The sequence below is a fragment of the Panulirus ornatus genome, chromosome 30, assembly GCF_036320965.1.
Source record: "Panulirus ornatus isolate Po-2019 chromosome 30, ASM3632096v1, whole genome shotgun sequence".
Taxonomy (NCBI): Eukaryota; Metazoa; Arthropoda; class Malacostraca; order Decapoda; family Palinuridae; genus Panulirus; species Panulirus ornatus.
Window position 1 is genome coordinate 4,842,501 of NC_092253.1, and position 26,053 is coordinate 4,868,553.

General features: G+C 44.6%; 2 long non-coding RNA genes across 3 annotated transcripts in view; one reads left to right on the forward strand and one right to left on the reverse strand.

The window, feature by feature from the left end:
* The window catches only part of LOC139758343 (uncharacterized), a 41,935-nt gene extending 27,656 nt beyond the window's left edge, over nucleotides 1-14,279 (forward strand). Inside the window, exon 4 of one of the 2 annotated variants that reach the window (XR_011714799.1) lies at nucleotides 13,971-14,279. This is a non-coding gene — a long non-coding RNA (uncharacterized lncRNA). Of the gene's footprint in view, nucleotides 1-4,760; nucleotides 8,709-13,970 lie in introns of those variants that run through there. The other variant, XR_011714800.1, reaches the window with a different exon arrangement.
* Nucleotides 1-26,053, reverse strand: part of LOC139758344 (uncharacterized) — a 289,753-nt gene that overhangs the window by 13,830 nt on the left and 249,870 nt on the right. The window contains exon 5 of the long non-coding RNA XR_011714801.1: nucleotides 21,943-22,289. This is a non-coding gene — a long non-coding RNA (uncharacterized lncRNA). The remainder of the gene's footprint in view (nucleotides 1-21,942; nucleotides 22,290-26,053) is intronic.

Sequence of the window (26,053 nt, forward strand, 5' to 3'; positions counted from 1 at the left end):
AAAGCACTCGATCATTCCCCACCTAGAGCACCTCACATCCACCCGCCAATCACCAAGCAGAAATAAAAAGCCTCGCCATCTCTGCCTCTTATCTTAACCTAATCTCGTATTTCCTCCCTCCCCCCAACAAACACAACACTGACAAAACACAATATCGCTGCAAAATGGCTCGGCAGGCATTAAACATGACCTCCCTTTCCCCCTCAACTTAAATCTCGACCCCACTATACATACACCACTCTTGAACTACATTCCTTACACACGCTCTTTCTCTCTGCATTCTGGATATCACCTAAGTCCCCAGCATCACCAGTAGAGGATCCACAAGAATAGTCACTTTCCATAACCATAGCAAATCCCCATTGAAGACAGTGAACACCTACAACCCCACCCCACCTCTCAGATATGTCTATAGCACTCACAACCACAGAAACAACCAACCAACCCTGCACTTCCTGACCTGTAGCCTCACGTTGCAGATATGCTGAGCTTCTTAAAGCAGCTGCAGAGCCTCGCCAAGTGAGGGTTTGACACGAGAGTAACCCATCGTCCCATCAGGAGGTTCTGTTAATCGAGTGTTGTGTGTGTGTTCTCAAGTCTCTTCCACACTAGGATGAATATTTGTAAATCAACTTCTGCATATTTTTTTCCTCTCTCTCTCTCTCTCTCTCTCTCTCTCTCTCTCTCTCTCTCTCTCTCTCTCTCTCTCCGCTGATCCCATGAATGCAATTTTCCTCGAAGGGAGTCGCAGCACCGGGATGAAACTTTGTCCAGTAGAAATCGGCTTATACAATGAAGATTTGCATGTTTTACGCTGTTTTATGGACAGCGGGCGTGCTTCTAGGCAAGCACGCAAAAAAAAGAAATATCTCCCACGTCCGCTATTATACTAAACTTCCCTCTCCCTCCCCTCCCCCAAGAGGCCGTGAATGATAGTGGTGTATAAGACTTGCACTAATGTACTTAAGCCATGAATGCTCTCGAAAATCCTCACGAATTTATACATTTCGTCTGTCCTGATCTCCTCCCCTGTTTGCCCCCTGGGGTCAAAGTCCCATTACTCAGGGACTCCAGAGTCCCCTCGTCATAACAAATGGGATTTAAACAGAGTATACAGGTTTGGGCGACTGAATTATGATACGATTTTCAGCGCGTAGTCTTCAGAATTTAAATTTCTTTTCCTAGTCGAACGTTGATCAACGACAATTTCTTCGTTTTGCATAAGACGACAGCGTGCATGAAATACGAATTAACGCCTGTTCATATATCAACGATCCTTTCATACTTAGTTCGTACAAGAATTTTGTCCTTTCATACAGACTATCAGTTTCCAAAAGAGGAAAAACTGATTATGGGCCGCGCGGGGTCAAACCCACATGAGTTCGAATCTTGGCCGGTTGGTTAGTAAGTTGTTTGGTTGGTTAGTAAGTTGTTTGGTTGGTTGATTGGCTGGTTGGTTGGGTCTATCAAGTGTCAGGATCATTAAGGGACTCATGGTTTATCTACAACCACCAACTGCTGTACTAATACTACAACCTACACTTGTCACAACGTATGATTCATAACGAGCTGAAAGAAAGGCATCATTAGGAACGTAAAATTTGAAAAAAAAAAAAAACCTGGAAAATATGATGGATATAAAAACAACACATTTATAGGAAGGTAAATTTCAAAATAAAAACCTGGAAAAATATTGTATATAAAAACAGCTCATCTGTAGGAACGTAAATTTTAAAATAGAAAACCTGGAAAAATATTATACATAAAAAAACCATCTGTAGGAGCGTAAATTCTAAAATAAAAAAACCTGGAAAAATGTTATGTATATAAAAAAATCCCTGATATGTCTTGGCTCACAGAGAAATGCATTTAATCCCTTGTCTCCTTCGCTCACACGCTATCCAAAATTTTTGTATGAATGCAGATGTGAATTTACATTATAATCACATTATCATTGCAAATTGGAAATCAAACACAGACAGTAGAAGCTTCCTGGAAATTAAACGGGACCTTGAGAAATGCTGGACTCCTGGAAAATGAATTGCTATTCAGATGACAGGATCTCAGAGTGAGGGTTTATTTTTTCTTTCAGAGATAATCCAAGACACGATTGTCTGGCTGATCTATTGATCTACAGTCCATGGAATATTCATGAGGTGGAAAAAAAAAGGACTTTTTTCCTTTTTTTTATTTCATTTCAGCCAGAAACGTGTGTTTGATGCTCCCCTGATTTCCATATTATTAACAGAACATTCAGTTGTTTTCCAAGCAGATATTTCTATTGATCAGGGAAGGTAGGATCATTGTTTTGTTATGTCCTGCTGGGTTATTGTTTGAGTGTACACACACACACACACACACTAGGCTTAGGCTAGTGTGTGTGTGTGTGTGTGTGTGTTTATACATATAAGAGTAAGGACATGGCACATATACACAAGGTTCAGAGATACGGGGAACACGAGTGTAAAACTTGCTCCCCGTAACACCCACACACACACACAGTAAATACAAATTTGTAATCACACACACACACACATAAGTTTAAGAAGTTTTATAACAACAGAGAAGGTTCAAGAGATGAGGGCCTTACGAGTGTAAAACTTCCTCCCCGTACAATAAAAATAAATGTTTACACACACACACACACACACACACACACACACACACACACACGCGCGCGCGCGCACACACTAAAACTATATCGACGCCCTCTTTTGCTCCTTCCCAATCTTTTTTACATTTACTCTGGTTCAACTTCATCTACCATGCATCAGACTAACTATGGGCTTTGTCAATGTTCCCTTGTATATTGATGCAATCCTCCACACGTTTTCGTTTCTCTCATGCCCTCTGCATCATCTGCAAACATATTCTAGCAAGTCGTACACCTAGATCAAGAAGAATAATGGTCACAGAAGAGAACTCTCTGGCACTCCACTTAGTCCCTTTGACATAGGTCTTGTGCTCCCTTCCAACGTGTGTGAAAGTACATAAATGTGGACCTAAGTGTGTAACTTTCTGTTTAGTGTGTGTGTGTGTGTGTGTGTGTGTGTGTGTGTGGCATGACCCGGTGCAAAGTAAGAAACATCGTTATTTGAAGGAAGGAGCATTTGCACACTTTTCGCGGAAGCCCCAGCGGAACTTCCTTGAGAGAGAGAGAGAGAGAGAGAGAGAGAGAGAGAGAGAGAGAGAGAGAGAGAGAGAGAGAGAGAGCTGTGCTTTATGCTAGCGGCAAGCCTGTCGTGTGGCGGGAGAAAATTGCCTTTTGCAGACAAACTTGCAGTATGTGAGTGGAGGACGGGGGGAAGTCAGGCGTGGAGAATGAGGCGGGAGTGAGGTGATGGTGTTAGTAGAAGGGGCGTGGGGTGGGTGAAGGGTGAGGGAGGTTATGAGGGATTATGGGGGAGTTTAGGGGGAGGGGGAGGATTGTGGGAGGGGATAAGTAGTGGGGGAGGAGAGGAGAGCGAAAGGAAGAAGGAAGGGGTGATGGATTTAGGTGGAGTTGGGTGGGTGAGGGAGAAAGGGAAGGGAAAGGGAGAGGGGTGGAGTAAGGTGGAGGGTGAGGGGGAAGGGGTTGAGGAGAAGGCGAGGGTGGGGGAGAGTGGAGGAGGAGGAAACGGGAGTAATATGACGGACGTGGTAGGAGTGGGATAAGATGGAGGGAGGTGGGGAAAGGAAAGAGGATGTAAGAGGGAAGGGGGGAGGGAGAAGGAAGGTGAGTCGCGTTTACAAACACCCCATTCCCCCACACACCCAAACACCCACTCCTCCACGCACAGAAAACACCCCTCCCCACGCACACAAACCACCCCTCCCCACGTACACAAAACATTCCCTCCCCACGTACACCCAAACAGCCCTCCCTCTCTAGCATACACACACAACATATTTCCCAGCCAAATATTTGCACCTTCGCCTCCAGCGGCGGCGCCCGCCCATCCCCCTTCTCCTGAGTAATTAAAAATGAAATTTTACAAACTCCAACTCTCGCCCTCATTTACATGATCAGGGGAGTGAGGCGGAGACATATGACAGTTTCTCCTCCCTCCTGGGTATACCTTTCCCGTGGAGGGTACACTCGCCAGCATACCCGAGGAGGGGGAGGAGGAGGAGAAAGATGGGGTGGAGGAGGAAGGGGCTAAGAGAACGTATGACCCTAGCAGAGTGTAACAACATATTGCTAAACAAATTGCGTCTTAAATCTCTTTTATGTAGCGAAACCACCTCTCCTTTGGCCCCCTTTCGTTTATCAGGCTTTCTAGCTTCTACTCTTTCCGTTCTCTTTCTCTCTCTCTTTCTCTTTCTCAACTTCGCCACCCCTTTTTTTCTCTCTTCCAAACTCTCTCTCTCTCTCTCTCTCTCTCTCTCTCTCTCTCTCTCTCTCTCTCTCTCTCTACCTATAATTCATCGCGTGTTCTTTCCGTTTTTCCCATTTCTACCGACCCATCTTTCTTGTACATTTTTTCTCTGTCTCTCTCTCCCTACCAGCTCAATCCTCTACATGTCTTCCAGAGGGAAATGCACTATTTTTGCTCAATTTCATCCCTTTTTTTCTTCAAGAACGAAGGCCCAGCACCCTACCTCCATTTTCTGATCAATTGACATGAAACTTGGTTGTCCAGTACCTAAGAAGTACCTTGATACCTTTCTTCTCCCCAACACTTGGATTAAGACCTTTCATTGGACTTCATTGGCTTGAAGGCAAAAAAAAAAAAATTCCCTTCTAAAGACGTACATTTTTGGGCTTTCTTCCTCTACAGCGTACGGTCTAATGTGGCGTGGCACTCGAGGTGTTGGGGGATAGACAGTCAATTACCCTTCGGAGTCTTCGCCAAGGGCCTCCAGAATGCCCATCCTTACCAGAGGATCATCACAGACGTCAAGGAAGTGATCAGGGTGGAGGGTGAGTGGCAGGCTTAACAGAAGACATACGGCTGTCTCGCTTCCCTCACACACGCGTCTCCCCTAACATTTTCTTCTGAGCAGCTCACCACTCCTCCCTCCCTCCCTCCCTTCCTTCCTCCCTCCTCAACAAAAACGGATGAAAGAAGAAAGTGGAATTAGCGGTAACGTATGAAGTGACATTAAGGGGGAATGGAACCATATATTAGCGACAGAAGGGCTCTTACGAACGCTGCTGGGTGCCTTTTGTTCGTGTGGTGTTTTATGAACCCATAATATATATATACATATATATATATATATATATATATATATATATATATATATATATATATATATATAGTACATATGAAAGGACACGTTCATAGAACACATAACTCTCCTACAGACAGGATTCGAAGGCAATATGATATACATGCATAGTTTGAATATATGACTTTTTCTTCATGGGTAAAGGAAAGAATGGGGAAGAAAAGGATAGACATAGGACAGAAAGGGGAAGAAAACGATAAGACCCAGCAAAGAAAAGGGAAGAAAAGAGGGAGAGGGACACGACAATATAACCCTTTTCACACACAAGGGTCAATCAACCATCTCCATGTCCCCTCAGGTATGACAAGAGAAGCAACGACCGTGGAACTAATGACTCAACCACCCGTTAACTCCTAACAAGGTGGAACAACAAGCTTGGACAGTTGCTAACGAGCCAGCTCAGATGCGAGAGAACAAAGGGGGGGAGGGGGTGGTAGTTGCCTTTACACAAACAACCCCGATTAAAGGGGAGAGCGAATTGGGGGGTGTCTGAACAGAATGCTAACGATCATTTCCATTGATGTACGTCCGAAAACCACGGGTTTAGCTCGCGACTGATAAACCACCAAAACCGGGTGATCCATCGTCTTATAAACCAAAGACAGAGGGATTCAGACAAGCGGGCTGTCGACTGGTTTAACTTCGACAGAGGATTAAACCGGATGATCCATTGGATTATAAACCACATGTTCAACGACTAATAAACTAACTGTTCAACGACTGATAAAGCAGTAGATTAACGTGACTGATAAACCATCGACGCAGGATTAAACCGTCGTTGAAGTGACTGACGTAATATTAAACCGAAGATCCGGAGACTGATGGACTGATAAAACCATCAACATAAGATTAAAGCAAATGACCCATCAACGATTAAACCAGAGATTAATCGGCATATTAATCATCAAATCATACCTGATGATTTAGCGAGAGATGACCACAGAATAAGGATCAAACCTAGAGGAACCAGCGACTGATGTAAACCACCGACAGAAATCTAAACCATAAACCCCCAGGCGAGCGATAAACCACAAGGGTAAGATTAAACCAGGGATAAACCAGGGATTCAGACGAGTAATAAGCATCCTGATAATTACATGTGAATGACCCTCTCAAACGAGTATGATACAGAGCGGTTTGTTACTGGCACAGCTTTTGCTAATGGCTGAACTACCCTTGAAGCTTGTAACGAGCAGATACCTGTGGCGTTGGGCATGGATTTGTTTCGTAGACTTTGTTGGTGAAAGATGAGGGAGCTGCCCTGGGCAAGGGTGACATGGTGCTGGCTCTGGGCGTCAAGAAAGTGTCTTTGTTTTTATTTGTATTTTCTTTTTCCGTTGATTTGTTTTCTTTTTTTGTTTGTGCGTTTGCATGGTTTTGGTCGGTGTTTTCATGACGCCATGGCAACGCTCCGTGACGTCTTAGTGACGTTATGGTATTACAGTCAGCAGAGGGCTAAACTGGGTACGAATCTTGGTTGTGGCGGTTAGCCCACAGTCAATCCGGCTGTTCATCCTCGCCTTGGGCTCAGTTGATAGAACAGGTACCTGGATGAGGCTTAATTACATGTCTACCGTTAATGACATGGGCCTCGATTAGGGCAGTCGCCCATGTCGTCTGGAATAATATATGAAAAAAGTACTTCACTTATACTTATCTATAAGTATTACTATCAATAAACAGCCCCTCCGTCTATAACCTCCCCAGACGTAAACCTCTCAAAACCAAAGTTTTACACGATCGAAGAAAGTTTTATTAACTTGAGGAGGGGGTTCGATGCCCCGTAAAGAAGAAAAAAAAAAATGGTTTTAAAACTTTTAAGATCCAGTGGGTCCTTGGGTAGCTATATCAAGTTTACAAAGTGTGGCGAGGGAGGAGTTTTGAGTGGGGAACTGAGAGGGGGGTTGTGAGCTTGCGATTGGGGTTTGAGGTTGGAAGTCGAGATTGAAATATGGGAAAGGGGGTAAAGGAGAGGGGGGGAAAGAGGGGTGGAAGCAATTTCTTGGACCTCGATCTTAGGAAAGGCTTTTGCAGATGAGGTAAAGACAAAATCTTGTATGTGTGTGTTGGGAAGGGGCTTTTACAGGTGTGGTTCTGTGTTTCTTAGGTACAGTCTGTATCGTACTTTGTGCTGGTACAATATTGTGAGGGGTCGGTTTGAAATTAGGTGTACATCAATACCACCAAGCGTCTTTGTAACATGAGATAAATTAGCATAACTAGGAATAAATCCACAGACCAGACTCTGTCATTACTGACTAACACCTCGAAAATCCATGAAAAGTAATCAGTATTCTTAAGGAAACATCAATAACCTCGTATGAATTTCTGAAATAACAAAGAATGATCTTTTTTTCGTAAAATTAGGACATGAAAAAAGGAAACAGAAAACACACTGGAAAAATAGAAAATCCTTTTCCTATAATTGGTCAGGGGGAGGAACAGACAGTCCTATGATATATGTTGCCCCCTAGGGTGAGGACCCCATGTGGGAGGAGGAGGAGAAGCCGGAATCATCCATCCTTAACCTCCTGGTGGGGGAAGGAACAGGTTGGGGGGGGAGGTTAAATGGGAGGTTTGATGAGAGAGGGTTGGAGAGACAGAACGAGTTAAGGGAAGTTTTAAGGGGCTAAAGAGGACTGGACCATATACTAAGGGAGAGTTAGGGGTCAAGAGGAGTACTGGGAAGTGCTGAGGGTAGGTAAGGGGAAGAGTTAAGGGTAGACGAAGGAGATGGAACATGCTAACAGAATTGGCTGAGAAAGAAGTACCTAAGGGAAAGCGATATGGAAACGATAGGTAACAGGAGACTTCATGGTCATGGCGATATTACGTTCTGGAAGGACAATCATCTTCTCTAAGGTCATCATCTTATTCGTAGCGGAGTCGGGAAGGTATATGATACCTCCTCCACTCCCTCCGGCACAACAACCAGCAATACAAGACAAAGATACTGAGAGGGTACACACTGTAGTATGGAGCAGGGGTATACTGCCATGGACATTTCGTAGGAAAGTGCGAATGAGGGTGAGTTCCCCACTTTCCTTCCAAAGGTCTTCTCCTTGTAAGAGTCCTCAGATCTGGAAGGTTCAAGGGAAAGGGCGACTGCAGCGTTCTAAAAGGGGGGTGAGGTGGGGACTGGAACATGTCAAGGGCGAGTTTAGGAGCAAAGGTTTAAAAGGGGAGTTGGAATGTGCTATGAAGGGTTAAGGGGCACTTGAGGGAGGTGGGGGGGGGGGGGGCTGGAGTTGGCGAGAGGAAAGTGAAGAGCTAAGAGGAAAAATCGGCATGTGCAAAGGGGTGAGTGAAGGAAGGGTGAGGGTAAGAGGGGCACAGATGCGCTCGAGGTAAAGAGAGAGAGAGAGAGAGAGAGAGAGAGAGAGAGAGAGAGAGAGAGAGAGAGAGGTCAGTGTGCGTGTGTGTGTGCGTGTGTGTGTGTGTCTGACCTTGTCCACCAGCTCCCTGGAGCAATAAAAGCTAAAGTGTAGCCGACGACGCGTGTCAAGTGGGGGGAGGAGGTGGAGGTGGGTGGAGAGGGAGGACTAACAAGGGTATACTGGGGAGAGAAACTTCCTCCCGATTCTTTCTTGAAAATCTTAACGACAGATGTGAGGAGAAAGCGCGCGACTCGTGCTCCATACTTTTCCTACACCGAGAACTGAAAGAGAGTTGTGCTACCATCTTAAGAAATCAAATACGTTTTTTTTCCCTCGTTTGCAAGGAATTAGAACCATATATATATATATATATATATATATATATATATATATATATATATATATATATATATATATATTTACATCCTACTGCGGAAAGTATTTATCTTTTCCACCTTCTCTCCCTCCAGAATTACCACTTTTCCCACTTTCTCTCTCTAATCTAGACTTGACATTCTCAAGTAACATTTTAAGTCTGCAGGTGTCTGGCAACTCCCCCCCCCCCCTCCCTCTCCTTTCCCCTCCCACCCCAGTCGTATATTTTGTTCGTCACTAAAAATCTGGGATATTTTGGACATGGGGCCCACTCTGGTAACACATGTCTGTCACGTATATGCCACCGGATCTAAAAAAAAAAAAAGGCCCAATATATATATATGTATATATGTTTCATCTCACACGAAAGTTCAACAGTGTTCGAATGTTGATTCTGCCTAAAAAAATATGCGCGTGGACATAAAATTTGCATAGATATAAAGGAAAACACAAGGGATGCAGCTTATAAACTCTCGCAGGGCATCCCTGATTAGTATGTAGATAAAGGGACGTTGCCGGGTTAAACACATTCAGTGCCATCTGTGGACCAGAGGAGGTATTAGAAATCATTACCATTAAGGCACAGCAGCTCCGAATACTTTCCATGCGCGTTTAGATCCATTTCGGTCCGATGTAATCAACTCGCGATAAGTTTCCAGTGTTCTAACTTCAAGTAAATCATTTCCAAGATGAATTTTAATATGCATAAGCTTTAATTACGCAACTGGTAATTTCCAGTTTCGCTTCGCATCGCTATTAGCTTCGAAGATTAATTTGTTTTTTCTTATGCAGTGCTAAGAGATTACATTAATATTTTCGGATCTTGAACTAGAGGATTACATTTCTCTAACCGGTAATAAATAAGGCCAGAAGGTTTGTGCATACCTGGGCAAAATGTAGTGTTAATCAGTGCAGACATAGATGATACACTTATCAAATCTCAAACTATGTGAACCTCACTACGAGCCTTAATAAGAAGAGGGAAATACCAACACTGAATTCGTCTTCTGTGGAAAATTACATGGTCGTTCGCAGCGTCGTCTGTTTGTTGACATACGGCGCCAGGTGTTGCGATGCTCAAATCGGTGCATCAACTTGACCGCAAAATTTGAAGATTAAGATGAATCTAGACTGCAATGGGGGTTAGGCTAAGTTTTCATAGGCTCTCTCAATTCTCTATAAGTGTACTACCTACTTATACTTAGATTATTATCCTTACGTTTTTCGCGGACGTACTATTCGTTCATTATGGAATATCGTTCAAGATGGTACAATGCTCCAAGTCATGCCCAATCAACTGTTACTATATTGACTAAAAACTTCATCAGTATTGTGGAACAAAATCACTCAACGCTGGAAGCTAGCAGGAATGCTGAGCTGAACCAGGCTTTTACCATTTACTTTTACTTATGGAAAGGAATATGTATATATATACAACCACGAAATGATATTGAAATAGGGACGGCACTACTGAATTGCCTAGTGTAAAAATTGCATCCATCTAATCTGCTTCTCAGAACTTGTCAGTAGATGGCAGTAGCAAACATGAGGGCTACTAAGGACCCAGTGATCCACATAGTTCAGACGGTATGAACCCTAACGAACCCGACACCTCGGCTGGTGAAGCTTCGAAATGCCCTCATGCAAATCATGAACTTCCTATCCTTTCGTGTAGCTCTCTCTTTTCTTATCCCGTTAAATTCCGTTAGTTTTAACGTAACGTTTCGTAATTCTTATTAAAATTCTACCTATCGCCTTGCCCAACACCAGCCAACCTTCAACAAACGCAGAGCACACGAACTGCGTGAGACTTCGAACACATCTGTAACATAAAGCAGCCGTAGGATTGGGTTCCTTTGACCCGCTCCCCAACCCTGAGTGTCCATAGGCCTGCCTCCTGTACATGGTGCATACCAAGTGATCCGAGGTAGATGGAATAGCGGTGACTCTACACTGACAGTAATGGATAGCTGGCCTTAAGCCATTTCGCTTTTCTTTACTCTCTCCAAAATACGAGGAAAGAGTCAGCATCCATCAGTCTGGAAAAGGAGTCTTGACACAAGAAGTGTGTAGACAGACAGACAAAGGCCGACGGACAGACAGACAGACACTCGAGGAAAGGAGTGATGGAGTTGATAAACGAACCAGATTCGAGGACACCACACAGACATCAGTTCCACAAGAATATGCAAGATTACCACAGATGATAGACCATCAAACGACCAGTGTCTTAGGAGGCGTTGATCCCAGACTGTGAAAATGCGTCGTCATTAACCTCGTCCCCTTTGGCTGACCTCGCCACTCAGCACCGTCCCCATCATCTCCCCTCCATCACTTTTTTTTTTTTTTTATCTTCATCGCCAGGAAAGTCGCGCGCGTTTTTACGTTGTGTATTCGTCTGATATACATCCTACGGTATTCATGTCTGAGGAGGAGAGATGCCTCGCGAATATCGTTTGAAAACCTGAGGAAGGGACTTGTATTGGCCATGATGAATATATGTATGAGGGGGGAGCACGTCATCCAGAGTTTCTCGAGATGTTGGAAGAATATCATTGAGATCTACCACCCGACCCCTTTTCTCTTCGAGCGTCGCACCTCCTCACCACACTGACTCAGTCATCATCGCGTCGGACATAAGAGACATGTTAGCCACCTGGACCAGCGCGCGCCATCAGTCACCCAGATGGTAACACTCTAAGGGAAGACACCCCCTCTCTCTCCCTCTCACGAGCCTCCAACGGAATGGAAACATGACTCGCGCATCTTCGCGAAACATCTCACACAAGACAAGACTTGCATCAACGGCGTTTCAGACTTCGTCACTGACGCCACCTAAGACTTAGCCACTGAGGGTTGAGGAAATATGTACAAGTCTTGATCTGACAACTGTTAGGAACGAAGGAAACACACTGATACATAAGCATATCAAATATGGGGATTGAGACGTATGGATCATTTCTTTTCTAAACCTAGAAAAGAATGATAACAAGAACTCCAATCAGATCAAGAAAAGTAGAATTTCCTCCAATTTTTTCTTCGATAAAACTCGCGAAAAGGGTTAGTCCACTGAAGTCTTTCATACCCTCCATGTTAAAGAACGCACCAGTCCTCTACACTTGTTGCCACCTCCACGTCTTCAACGCATCAGTACCTAACACCTGTTAACACACATTACCATGCCAATTGCTCCACTCAACAGGCGTTGTCTCACCTGTTAACAGCCTCTCTGTTATGGCAGCTGGGGAGGCTGATCATGACGACGTAATCATCCACTGTCAGTGTTAACAGCCTCTCTGTTATGGCAGCTGGGGAGGCTGATCATGACGACGTAATCATCCACTGTCAGTGTTTATGTCAGTCTCAGAGAGGTGTTCGTTGTTCTCTCATTAACTCTAATCATACCTCGCTAAAAAAAAAGTTAATTAGGAAGTTTTGGACCAACTTGGATGATTAGCAAGTCAGGAAAAGTTTTTGATTTTATCTTTTTCGTATTCAAAACTTTCGTTTTCTTCTTATCAAAGCACCGTTGGCATTACTCGCGAGTAATTCTGATATAGAAACTATTTCCACCTAGTTGGGAGCAATGAGCTTCAGAAATTAGCCTCTGGCTAGGTAACCATATATAAATAAAGACAACAAATTAAGAATGAAGATAACCAAGAAAAAAAAAAAACTCACTTTACAGCTTGACGAAGAGTTTTCAGAACTATTCCAAAATGAGAAGTTTTTTCTTTTTTATCCCTAAAAGACATCGTACGATTTCTGGAGGGTATGGCCAAAGCCCCACGAAACGTTTCGTCAGTGAACGCTTGTCTGACACGTTTCTGGAGCAATATGTTTCGTGCAGAGTCTGAGAACTTGGGCCGTGAGATGTGTTTGTGTGTCTCTCGTTCTCTACTGCTGTTCACATAACTCCAGAGGAGAGATAAGAGGAGATTCATGTCTGTGTCCCAGTGTATCTCTTGCGCGTGGCAGCAGCTTGCCTACAAGCAGGGGAGATTATTAGAAGGCGTGAAAAGAAATCATATTTTAGGAGGAGATTCTGAAAGATCCAGGTGTAATGGCTCGATGCAAGAGTAGTGGCAGAGAGAGAGAGAGAGAGAGAGAGAGAGAGAGAGAGAGAGAGAGAGAGAGAGAGAGGTGGGGTTCGAACCCACCGCATCTCGAGAGACTGAAATAGTGGTGGCATCTTGTGTGCATGACACATGCATCACATGTTTGTGTTGTGGTGTATAGAGCAAAGTGTCGTCATGCACCCAGACTTCAAGAGGTGAGGAGGCTTCTCCGGATGGCTGAGTTTCTAACATATTCTCTTCCTAAAGGTTCCAGCATCTCTGGCCCATCTCCTCTGACTGAATATATCCGTCAGCTCGCCCAAAACTCTCTGGCAACTCTTGCATAAACATTACGACAGATTTACCCTTAGCGACCTGGATTTATCATGCCTTTGAATTCCTTATACGTAAGTGTTTCACCCACAATGTACGTACTTAACCTTCTCCCCTAAAAGCCTAATATCTCTCATGACCAAATGTCTCCAATAAGGCCTCATTTCCTACACTGTTCTCTAGTCTAGACATTATCATAATCAACCATCATTCCAGTTCTCATTTTGTATGTGTCATTAATAAGATTCGATGCTTAATCTCAGGTCTTTAGGATCAAACCCTCAATGTGATGAAAACTTACATTAAAAAAGAGCTAAAGCAAACCTTAAATCAATACAAACCCATAACAATTGGAAATAAGATTCAAAATTTGAATAGCATTCCTCTCCACCAAGTAGATTAGACTTTTATAGTTTAATATTAACATTCAACGAATGAAAATTAACTTCGTATCACACACCTAGCTAGCATCCTTGTATACAGAATACCAGCTGAAGCTGGTATTCCTGAAAAGTGAGGAACATGACCTGAACAAGAGGCGTAAAGCTTAAAACATCAGGTAACGCGACTAATTAGCTTTCAGGAGGGTAACGAATGTAAATATGTTATACAGGGTGGGCATATCTCTCTTATCAAGAAGAAAAACGTTAAGGTAATGAAGAATAAGAATAGTGATAAGTAGAAGAAGTAGAAGAGGAGGAGGAGAAAGAAGAAGAGGAGGAAGAAGAAGGGAAAGAAGACGAAGAAGAAGAAGAGGACACAGTGAAGAGCTGGAAGCTTCATATCAAACACCTTATGTGGGACCGCCACTACGCAAGTCCTAGCCAAGGTTCAGACACGATTATTTCTATCTAAAGTGTTCTAGTGTGTGTTTGTTTCTATGTCTTCATGACTACAGTGTGTAGCTTATTAAATCTGTGAGGTAGAGTGTCGACCTTTATCTTATTAACCCCCCGACACGGAGCAAAGCCGGGCGCTTGGGAAATTCAGTCCTGGACGTAACACACATCCTGGAATGACATCATACACACACACACTCATGGGAATATATATATATATATATATATATATATATATATATATATATATATATATATATATATATATATATATATATATAATGCTTTATCAAACAGATACTGTTATCAGTCAAATTATAGAATAAGATAGGAAAAAAGTCTTTACAGTATACGTTTGGAGGAATGGTCACTTATCCCTCTGTCAGACGTGGGAGACAAAATTTATCATTACTGTCCCTGTGTGTGTGTGTGTGTGTGTGTGGCGGAAAGTTAAACTAACTAGAACTCCGTCTGGTCAAACAACCTAAACATACAGGGAGGCAGTCAGTACAAGATAAGGCGGTCATCCTGTACGTTTTCTTTTTCTCTTTTGTAACCAGGAGAGAGAGAGAGAGAGAGAGAGAGAGAGAGAGAGAGAGAGAGAGAGAGAGAGAGAAACCATGCTTATACTATCATCCACATCGTCGTAGACCGTTTGTAGATGGGACATAACCTGTACAGGTAAATAAGAAGAATACTGTGAAATATAGTTGATCGACCTAATACAGTTACCCCAGTAGAGTCTAATATAGTGACAAATAGCCTTATGCAGTACTGGGATAAAGTATGATACAATACCATGCGATGTTGCCACAATCAAATACAACAGACATGAGTAAAATCATACATACATACCAGAGTCTAAAATCCTCTCTTCAACCATATCTCAAGACAGTGGTATACACAACTCCCCCAAAGCAGCCATACACCATTCCCTTCACAAGAAGGATGTGTCCACAACACAGTTATACTACCCACCCCACCCCACCGTACTCAAGATAGATACACGCTCACAATACGTACATCCCGCTCGTCATATACATACAGAAATACTCCCCTTCCCCTACACCACTAACGGGACAAGAATATTCATGCTGTCAACACCTACCCCAATTCTTCCATTTCAGCAGAATACTCTCTCTCTCTCTCATATATGTATGTATGTATATATATATATATATATATATATATATATATATATATATATATATATATATATATATATATGTATGATAGTTACCATCCCGACGAACTCCTGCTATTGACAAAAATGAAGCGAGATTCGGTGCACACTGAAAACATACAAATGGTTGAACGCTACGTTTTGGCTCAGCTGTGTGTGTGTGTGTGTGTGTGTGTGTGTGTGTGTGTGTGTGTGTGTGTGTGTGAGGGGGGATGTGGGTGGGGGGGAAATAAAGACGAAGAGAACACTGAGGAGAAGAGAGCTATACGAGGAACGACCTTCTTCTCTTCCTATGCCAAAGAGACCGAGAGAAAAATGGAAAATAGAAGTAGAGAAGAGAGTGGGTGGGTGAAAGAGAGAGAGAGAGAGAGAGAGAGAGAGAGAGAGAGAGAGAGAGAGAGAGAGAGAGAGAGAGAGATTCTTTTACTACCAAAATGAAACTACAGCGTATGAGGAAGATTAATCAACGCACCTTGCGGTGTGTGTATGAAGAAAAGAACCCACTTCACTTTGAAAAGTAGTAATGGAATATGTCTTGGTGTAGATTTGCATATACTGACGAGAACCAACAGGGAGGGTGAGAGGAGGACGGGGGTGGGGGGGGGAAATAAATATCCTATAGTTATATTTTCCTGGTAAACAAAACAACAGCAGGGGCGCGTCTGGGCGGACGGCACTCGCATAATGATCAAAATTCCATTTGTGGTCCACGTCCCTCTGGCGTTGAAAAAGAAAGTTAGAAAAAAAAAAATGGGGAAGGGTGAATGAACATTTAAAAAAAAAAAGAGTTGAGCAAAATATCTACATCGTAAAAAAAATGGTGCAGAAGCAAGAATGCAAATGGTGGCACTTCCCTTTGTGTGTCCTGCTTCCTCCTCCATCCCCAACACACCCCCACCTCTCTCTCTCTCCAACACACCCCCACCTCTCTCTCTCTCCAACACACCCCCACCTCTTTCTCTCTCCAACACACCCATCTGTTCCTTTCCGCCCACCCTCCTTTCCCTCTTCTTCTCCTGCCCCTACCCACTTCTTCCTTCCTCCACTTCCTTGGCCTTAAGTCCTCTCAATCAGCCTCTCCTCATTAATTCATTTTTCCCCTCCTCCTTTATTATATCCTTCGAAGAAATCACCAATTCAAATACATCAAGTTAAGACCTCATAAGAAATGGCAATCCACAGGCAGATAAACAGAAAATGAAAATAAAGATGGAAAAAACAGCCCCCAATCATGAGGAAAAGAAAAAGGAAAAAAGGTCTCAAAGTCTCTCTCTCTCTCTCTCTCTCTCTCTCTCTACGGCCTTGAACGTATGCAAATTAGCTGCAGTGGCCATTTACCAATCTCGGCTGCCTTAATCCTCAGCATTACCCACACCAGGAGATAAGAAGAGTACAGCCCAGGGATGGGGTCTGGCAGCGCCACCAGCTACTGCACCAGCCACCGCCATCTTGCTGAGAAAAGGTCGTATACCGTCGTGTTCGCAGGTCGTGCCGTCGTATTCGCAGGCCGTGCCGTCGTGTTCAGGAGTCGTATGTCGTGTTCGAAGGTTGTAACGTCGTGTTCGAAGGTCGTGCGTAGTGTTCGAGGGTCATGCGTCGTGTTCGAGGGTCGCGTGTCGTGTTCGAGAGTCGTGCCGTCGTGTTCGAGGGTCGTACCGTCGTGTTCGAAGGTCGTGCCGTCGTGTTCGAGGGTCGTACCGTCGTGTCCCAGGGTCGTCCCGTCAAGTTCAAGGGTCGTACCCTCGTGCTCAAAGGTCGTCCCTTTGTGCTCAAGGGTCGTACCACTGTGCTACATGGTACATTTCCTTCTTAATGGCGTTCGGACCACCTCCCTCCATCAAGCTTCAAGTAATCCAGCAAGACGCTTATCTGAAAGCTTTGGTTTCCACTGGGAGCAAACACCCTTAAATCTGGGCCTCCCAGCTTGGCGTCTGGGACAGCTATGTGCCGTCTATAAAGAGAAATGTTCAATATAGCAGCTATGCCAGCTATACCACCGTGGCTAGCCGGGGGGAGCGTGTCATGCCACGAGGGTTATGCCAACACCTTGGTTAGGAGCGAGAGAGCTGCTGTAGCAGCCTGGCAATGAGCGTAAGGACCACAATGCCAGTTTGGCAGGGAGCATGAGTGGCACTATAGCAGGCTGGGTAGGAGCGTGAGTGCCACTATAGCAGGATGGGTAGGAGCATGAGTGCCACTATAGCAAGCTAGGTAGGAGCATGAGTGCCACTATAGCAGGCTGGGTAGGAGCATAAGTGCCACTATAGCAGGCTGGGTAGGAGCATAAGTGCCACTATAGCAAGCTGGGTAGGAGCATGAGTGGCACTATAGCAAGCTGGGTAGGAGCATGAGTGGCATTATAGCAAGCTAGGTATGAGCGTGAGTGCCACTATAGCAGGCTGGGAGGGAGCATGAATGGTTCTATATCTATACCAGGGAGCGTCACACATGCTCCTTACCGCCTGCAGGAGGAGGGAGACACACAAGAATGCAACTTCAGTGGCGTCGAGAGAATCCCCAGGGCTGTCCCACGTTCCCCGTCATGAATGGCAAAGTTCCCCTCCTCTCAGAAAGAAAACGGAATACCAGCAATCACCCCCCACCACCTCCCCAGAAATCAAATCTCTTTTTTTTGATTTATAGAGAAAATGATAGTTATTTCGGGTTTAGGGAGCACCAAAAGGAGGCATTACCTTTTGGTTTTCAAAGAGAAAAATCTAAGTTACTTCATTAGGGTGAACTATAGCAGAGGTTTTCTCAAGAGAGAAAACGGGACGCTGCCATTTGAGGGAGAGGAGGGGTTCGAGCGCAAGAGGCGTCCGTCTCCACAGTTCCTGAAGGACACTGGAATGAATCTCCCGCGTCCTATGGCCAACCTCAAGTATGTATTCCACTCTCTCTCTCTCTCTCTCTCTCTCTCTCTCTCTCTCTCTCTCTCTCTCTCTCTCTCTCTCTAAAACGGGAAGAGCGATTCACCGACGCGTTCCTCCTCACTGCCTTCGTCTTCCTCAGTGTCACTCAAAAGAAATAGAATTCATAATAGGGGGAAAAAAAAGAAAAAAAAGAAAGACGGTTCACTTGATCCCCGCGTCATGCAACCCACCACTGAGAGAGAGAGAGAGAGAGAGAGAGAGAGAGAGAGAGTGTCGTGGTGTCCGTGGGCGCCTGAGGACATTGCGTGTCTCCTCCCCTCCCGGGAGCGGCAGCAGCCAGCGTGTGTTTTGTCTTACGACTCTGGTAATGTTGGCTGCCGACTCCCAGGCGGGCCACTGGTTCGCTCCCTACTGATGGGGTGAGGCTGGGAAGTGTGCTGGGTGAGGCTAGGAGGTAATGGGTGAGGCTAGGAGGTAATGGGTGAGGCTGGGAAGTGTGCTTGGTGAGGCTGGGAAGTGTGCTGGGTGAGGCTGGGAAGTGTGCTGGGTGAGGCTAGGAGGTAATGGGTGAGGCTGGGAAGTGTGCTTGGTGAGGCTAGGAGGTAATGGGTGAGGGTGGGAAGTGTGCTTGGTGAGGCTTGGAGGTAATGGGTGAGGCTGGGAAGTGTGCCTGGTGAGGCTAGGAGGTAATGGGTGAGGCTGGGAAGTGTGCCTGGTGAAGCTAGGAGGTAATGGGTGAGGGTGGGAGTTGTGCTGGGCGAGGCTGGGAGGTGTGATGGGTGAGGCTGGGAGGTGTGATGGGTGAGTCTGGGAGGTGTGATGGGTGAGGCTAGGAGGTGATGGATGAGTCTGAGAGGTGACGGATGAGTCTGGAAGGTGATGGATGAAGCTATGCATTAACAAAAAGTACTGAACCAGGCTGTAAATCCCTTACTTAAACTCTGAAGATTCGACCATGGAGGTGACGTATTTACCTCAACACGTGAGTGTGACCCCAAGGGTAGGTCCTTGACGTAAACAAACACCAAGAGGTGAACGTACGGGGTAAATCATTTACGTAAAAAAAACTACAAAGGCCAGAATTAGAGGAGGAGGAGAGGAGGGGGAAGACTGACCTTAAGAGGTCAGTTCTATACGTAAACAATCACACCAGGTCAATCGTTCATGACGGAGGAGGCAAACCCTTCATCTCCCTCTGCTGGTCCGGCTGTGGGTGTGACCGACCTACCCCACCCTCACCCTCTCCTCTCCAAACGATCACTCCAAACGATCATTATATCCCCATCCACCGCTACTGGAGCCTACTAACGTGTAGTAAATTCCTTCGTCTCTCTCTCTCTCTCTCTCTCTCTCTCTCTCTCTCTCTCTCTCTCTCTCCTGGATGCGAAAACACACACAGTATCATTTTCCCCAGCTGGGTTGGCAAAGCGCAGCTACTCAGGTTAAGCGAACAAAACATGTTTTCCGTCTCCTTTGGCTGGTCTCGGCTGGTGCCCTGAGCCCACGTAATGGTGGGGAAACTCTCCATTACATTTATTACTCCTGATGACTCGTAAACACTTCTAAATCAAACGCTTCTAAAATCTTCTAATATTCCCCCACCCCCTGCCTTAAAAACTTCCCATTCCACCCTTGAAATTTTCCTATTCCCCCCTTAAGATCTTCCTATTCCCCCCTTAAGATCTTCCTATTCCCCCCCTTAAGATCTTCCTATTCCCCCTTGAAATCTTCCTATTCCCCCCTTGAAATCTTCCTATTCCCCCCCTTAAAATCTTCCCATTCGCCCCCCTTTTTTTTGATTTTGGGACCCTCCCCGACTGTGCCGAAGTTCATATTGATTTTTTCTGTGTGTGGAGTCAAAAGTACCTATTCTTTTTTTCGTATCTGAGTTTTGATAATGATCTTATTTTTCATTTTTTTTATATATAAGCGTTACTGACCATGCATCCGCACAGGTCCGGCGTCGGGCGTCGTATAAACTCAAATTCTGCGCACGGCAGTCGGCCCTCAGCCAATCCCAGCTGTTTATCCTCCCCTCCGTGCTTTGTCGATAAATGGGCTAATGGCATAGGCTAGTGTGTGTGTGTAATGACCTAAATGGGCTTGATCCTAGAAAAAAAAAATATTTTGTTCCTCAGTATTAACAAATTAATTTGATTTTCATGTTCGGTATTACTGCATGATCCTTAATACGTAAAGAAATATAGATATATAAAAAAAACGCCATTGTGATCAAAGGCTAATCCATAAAAAACGCGATATTTTTTACTTTTAAGGTGGGCAGATATTCATTAACATGATCGACATTCGACAGTGGTAATGTACCCAGTCAATATTCATTTGAACTATATGACATCGGTGTATATTAACTTATTGGCTCCCACTTCGGTTGACAAATGAGATAAAACGAAAAAAAAAAAAAAAGTGGCGAAACAAAGCTAGGGAACTACGTTTACATTTTCTATTGGTATTATGTTTTCTATCAGATTCATATTTGCTGGTTAACCGACCGCTTGTTAGTGTCGTTCATCTATTGTCCTAACGATCGTTATGGCCGCCACAAGTAAAACCTACTTAATTAGTGCTCTCCTATTGGGGTTATAGTACAAAATGTGGTGGCTGTACTAATCTCTTGAAAATATTTGCCATATGCTACGTATTCATTCATCTATTCAAAGACTGTATCTGCATAAACTATAGAACGGTCATTATACATAAGCGCAATGATGATGCTTCGAACTTGGAAAACCTGTTTCGCTCAGTGCTTCGCGAGGTTCATTCGCTCGGAGAGTTACGTTTTCTTTCACACACACGGTCGGTCATACTCCTCCTTCTAAAACAAGCTTGCGCGCTGTGGAAACTGCAATTAGTGAGCATTTTCTCGTGGTGATTAAGGTCACTGTTAATTCTGGACCTGACAAAGTTATTATTTCCGTTTGAGAAATGTTTTCTAACAACGTATTTGTCATTGATATCGTGTTGACAATGCTTATTCTCTTTGATTAATATTACTTCTACGATTATCAATATTCTTATTTTCCATCGCTGTCATTAATGTATTGCTATTGCAATTGCGAATTACAACCATCGTTGGTATTATATCGGTTATTTTTTTTCATCCATAACACACCAAATCCCCGGACAAAACCAAGCTTATGATCCGGATTCGGAATTTACTTACTTTGTATTTTGAATACCGACCAATCACTGCTCGTCCTTTCCTTCGTTCTCGACGCGATTGGCTGAAATAATTTTTCAGCCACCCGCAAAATGGACGTAAGGAATCCGTTCGTGACAACGCGAGTCGAGATCCGGATTCGTTAACTCGTGCTCGCCCAATACCGTCTCCATTCCGAATTTCTCTCTAATCAACGTATAAACCTCACAATCTAAGCTTTACAGACGTATGGGGAGGAGGTAGTAGGGTGATACACGTTCCTCTCGATGGAGGAGGCATTAAAAAATTATCCAAATGAAGTTTACTCCCGAGGTAAACAGACGACGCCATGCATGAGTGAGGATGGACGAGGTGTGGTGGCGTCATGAAGACGAAAAGGTGGGTTCATAACGATAACAACAGTCGAGTGATAACTCAAGACTGTGTGCAATACGAAGACTAATCCACTATACAGTAAACGAAGGAGTAAAGTTCCTAGAATGCTAAATGTAGCGTAAAAAAAAATAACCTACTTGTTTCTCCGGTGTGGCAGCAAGATCCGCGCTTTCGTGGGTTCCAGACCTCGGCTTCGAAAATGGCTTGACGATCACTTCCACCGGCTCTGGATCAGCAGACGGGCCTCTACCTCTTTCCAGCTGACCATCACGACTCGAAGAAGGGCCGCAGACTCGCTCCTGGATGGGTGGTGTCCTCCACAATATGCGATCATTCAGCCAAATGCCAGTTCTGTCCTGTCTCTCCCACACTCACACTGAGCAATGACCGGCAGAGTGGAGGAGCTGCTTCATATTGACGACTGAACCCGAAACGTAACACGGGTTCGAAACACAGACACTCCGAAGCTTCTTTGAGCCAGCCACTGAAAGAGAAAACGAGACCTTGTCATCATTACGATTAAATGATTCTGTCCATGATATTCATCAAGATCATTGTTAGTTTAAAATGACTTCGAATCTTTTCTAATACGTGGTAAATAACCCAGATACTTTGTACGTTTTCGAATCACGGGCCAATGATCGTTTAACGGTGAACTGAGGCCGCCTTGCTTCGGAGCGTTGATTGAATCGTCAACAAACCCCTGGGTAGGTAGGAGGGGCTGGTGACGACCCTCACATAGACGGACGGTTGGGCTGGCTTGGGGAGGGAGGGAGGGGAGGAGGGAGGGAGGGAGGGAGGGAGGGAAGGAGAGGGAAGGAGGGAGGGAGGGGAGGGGGATTGATATAGGGGGGTAGGGGGCGTGGCTGATGACAACATTGAAGTGAGCCCTACCCTCAAACGGCTGATGACATCATTGTTACTAAGGCCTTTGATTGGTCAGAATCCCTTTGATAGACGTTGTGGGGAGGGGATAGATCATAACACACGGGGTAACATATTAAGCAGCTTTTTGCTGTTTGTTGGCTAATAATGAAAACTATCAGGACAAAAAAATGAATAAATACTCAACTGGCAATGAAAGTATTTTGTCTGCCATTATCATTATGCGCTCTAGTGCAAACTACGTATTCCACTAGTTATGTAGTTATCAACTTAACACACACACACACACACACCACTGAGGCTTATCGATCACTGGACACCGGGCGTGAGTTAGATAGGGTGTATCTATGTATATCGAACGTAAGATAAGGACATGGTGTATATATATATATATATGTACAAAGCTAAGAAACGGGGCAACACGAGTGTCATAACTCCCTCCCCCGAAGAACACGCAAATAGTCATCACGAATAGAATTCTCTCTCTCTCTCTCTCTCTCTCTCTCTCTCTCTCTCTCTCTCTCTCTCTCTCTCTCTGGTGGCTTTCTGCTATATATGATCCACTTATCTCCCTTATCCTTTATCTCACAGACTTATTACTCTCCTTTACTTGATCTTCTTTGTCTATGTGTTACGGTCTTTCTCTCTCTCTCTTAATTCTTCATTAATTATTCTCTTTCTTTCTTAGCATCTCAATCCTCTCCTGCGTGATTCTCTCTCTCTCTCTCTCTCTCTCTCTCTCTCTCTCTCTCTCTCTCTCTCTCTCTCTCTCTCTCTTCCATCCACGACAAAATGCTTCTAATTTCCCCTTCCTTCCCCTTCCTCCCGATTGGTATCGGTTACCATCGTGGTATTGGTAACCATTGTGGTACTGGTTACCATCCTGGTACTGGTTACCATCATGGTATTGGTAACCACTGTGGTACTGGTTTGGTTACCATCATGGTATTGGTTACCATCCCGGTGTTGGTTATATCGTGGTACTGGTTACCATCCTGGTACTGGTTACCATCCTGGTACTGGTTACCATCCTGGTACTGGTTACCTTCCCACTTTCCAGAAGTTCTACGTTGTCCCACCTGGGTTTCTTTCCCTTTGTCTTTCCTTCCCTCACGTCCCTCACCACCCTATCTAATCCCCTTCAGTTCATTTGTCGCTTCGTGTCGTTCATTTCCGTCTTCCTCATTCTATTTCATTTTTTATTCCAGTGGCTCTCTTACCTGTTTCCGTCTCTTTTTCCCAACATCTCTTCTTCCTTCATTCCTTTTCCTAGTGGCTCTCTTCCACACCCCTGTCTCTCTTCCTACCCACGCCCCACATCTCTCTCTCTCCTCCTTTCCTTCGTCTAGTCTCTCACTGTATCACAAGTTCTGGTACAGGATCAACCTTATCCTTATATGTCATACCAGGAATTTTGTTCGCTGTTTGCATTGCTCGTGTGCATTGCCTACTTGGTTTTAGGTCACCAGAGATGATTATTAAGCCCAAGTCTTTTTCCTCATTTCCCTTTGGTGCATGAGAAAGGGAACTGGTCCCAAGACTAGTCCTTGTGGCACTCCACATGTTACGGCGAATCGATCACAACTCTTTGTTTACGGCCAATCCACCAGATTTCTATCCACAGAATTACAACCGCATCATTGTCATGTGACTCGAAATTTTTGTTGGTGAAATTTGAGGCGGAACCTTATCGAGTGTGGATAGATGACATCAACTGCTTTACTCTCGTCGTACATTTTATTTCAATGATATATGAAATCAATCAGATTTGTTAGACATGGCCACTCTCGTCGAAGGCCATGCTGAGAATCCTATATTAAGTGGTGGTCTTCTAGATGGTTTACTATTCCATCTCGAATGATGGTTTCCATATGTTTTCCAGCTACAGACCTCACGCTAATTGTACGATCATTTTTCGGGGCATCGACTTAATACCTTTTTTGAATATCGATGTATGTATTGACAGACTTCCATTCAGAGTGGGTGAACAAAGTATCAGAATGGGTTAATTAGGGTCAGAATGGGTGAGCAACAATGTAACAAAGTATCAGAATGGGTTAGTTAGGGCCAGAATGGGTGAGCAACAATGTGTCACAATGGCTCCTCTTAGATGCCACACTCTACCGTTAAGTTGCCATCAACAGAGACGACGCCACTTGCCACCACGACGGTGCCCTCGGGGATAACCCTACTTTCGTCAGGTGGAGGTGAGTCAACATGCCTCACTGCCCGCGAAGACTTGTGTGAGAGTTTCGATACCATGGAGTCCATCTGACACTAGGATATCTGCGGGTATTTCCATCCTTCGTCCTGGGTGAAGGAAGAGACGGGAGGCAGGCAGGCAGGCAGGCAGGCAGGAAAGAGGAAAGCAAGGAAGAGATGGGGAAAAAAACCACCACCCATTCTCCATACCCCTCACCCCCATCTCTCCCACGTCTTTAAGAAGACATGGAGGAGGAGGAGGAGGAGGAGAGAGGGAAGGAAGGAAGGAAGGGGAGGAACTGTCCTTTATTGTAAGGGCGGCGGCGCGGTCGTTCAAATCTTCAAGAGGAGCAAAACTTTTTCCCCCCCAGTTTCAAAGGAGATAGAAAAGGGAGGCCTGTGGATGTTGGCCTTGGCAAACAAATCTCGAAGTTGTTTATTCTTATGCTCAATTAAGCTTTTATTGGTTGTGTCGGGACCTAACAAGATGTCCATTCTACAGAAGAAGGTGCTGGATTCGTGGATGACGTACAGAAATACGGAGTTCCCTAGGGCAAGGAACGAGACATAGCAGAGTTTAGAACAAGGTAGAGAAGATAACTTATGGGCGGGAATTGGAACCATAACAACCAGGGTTGTCGAACAATTTTAAAATAAGAATTTGTTTTAAGATAATGTTATGATGTAGGATGTAGGACTTAGGAGGAGCAGAAGATGGTGGAGTTTCCAGCAGAAGTGGAGGGTATACTAAGTCTAACGACATACCTCAGCAGAAACCGGAAAGTCTCTCTCTCTCTCTCTCTCTCTCTCTCTCTCTCTCTCTCTCTCTCTCTCTCTCTCCCCCCACCCTTTTCATTGACGATGGTTGTTCCTCCCCTTTTAGCTCCCCAGGGTAGAAGGAAGAAGGAAGGAGCGGTAGGGAGGGATCTGATAGGATGTGAGGGTATGGGAGACAAGGATGTTACGATGGGAAAGGATAAGGAGCAGATTGGAAGGGATGGTGAGACATGGCTGAAGGATGGGAAGGGATGGGACAGAAATAGACGATGGGAAGAGATGAGAAGTAGGAACAGAGGATGAGAAGGAATGGTGAGACAAAGACATCCCTTACATCTCTCATTTATCACGCTATCAAACAATTACAGAGACGTGGCATATCAA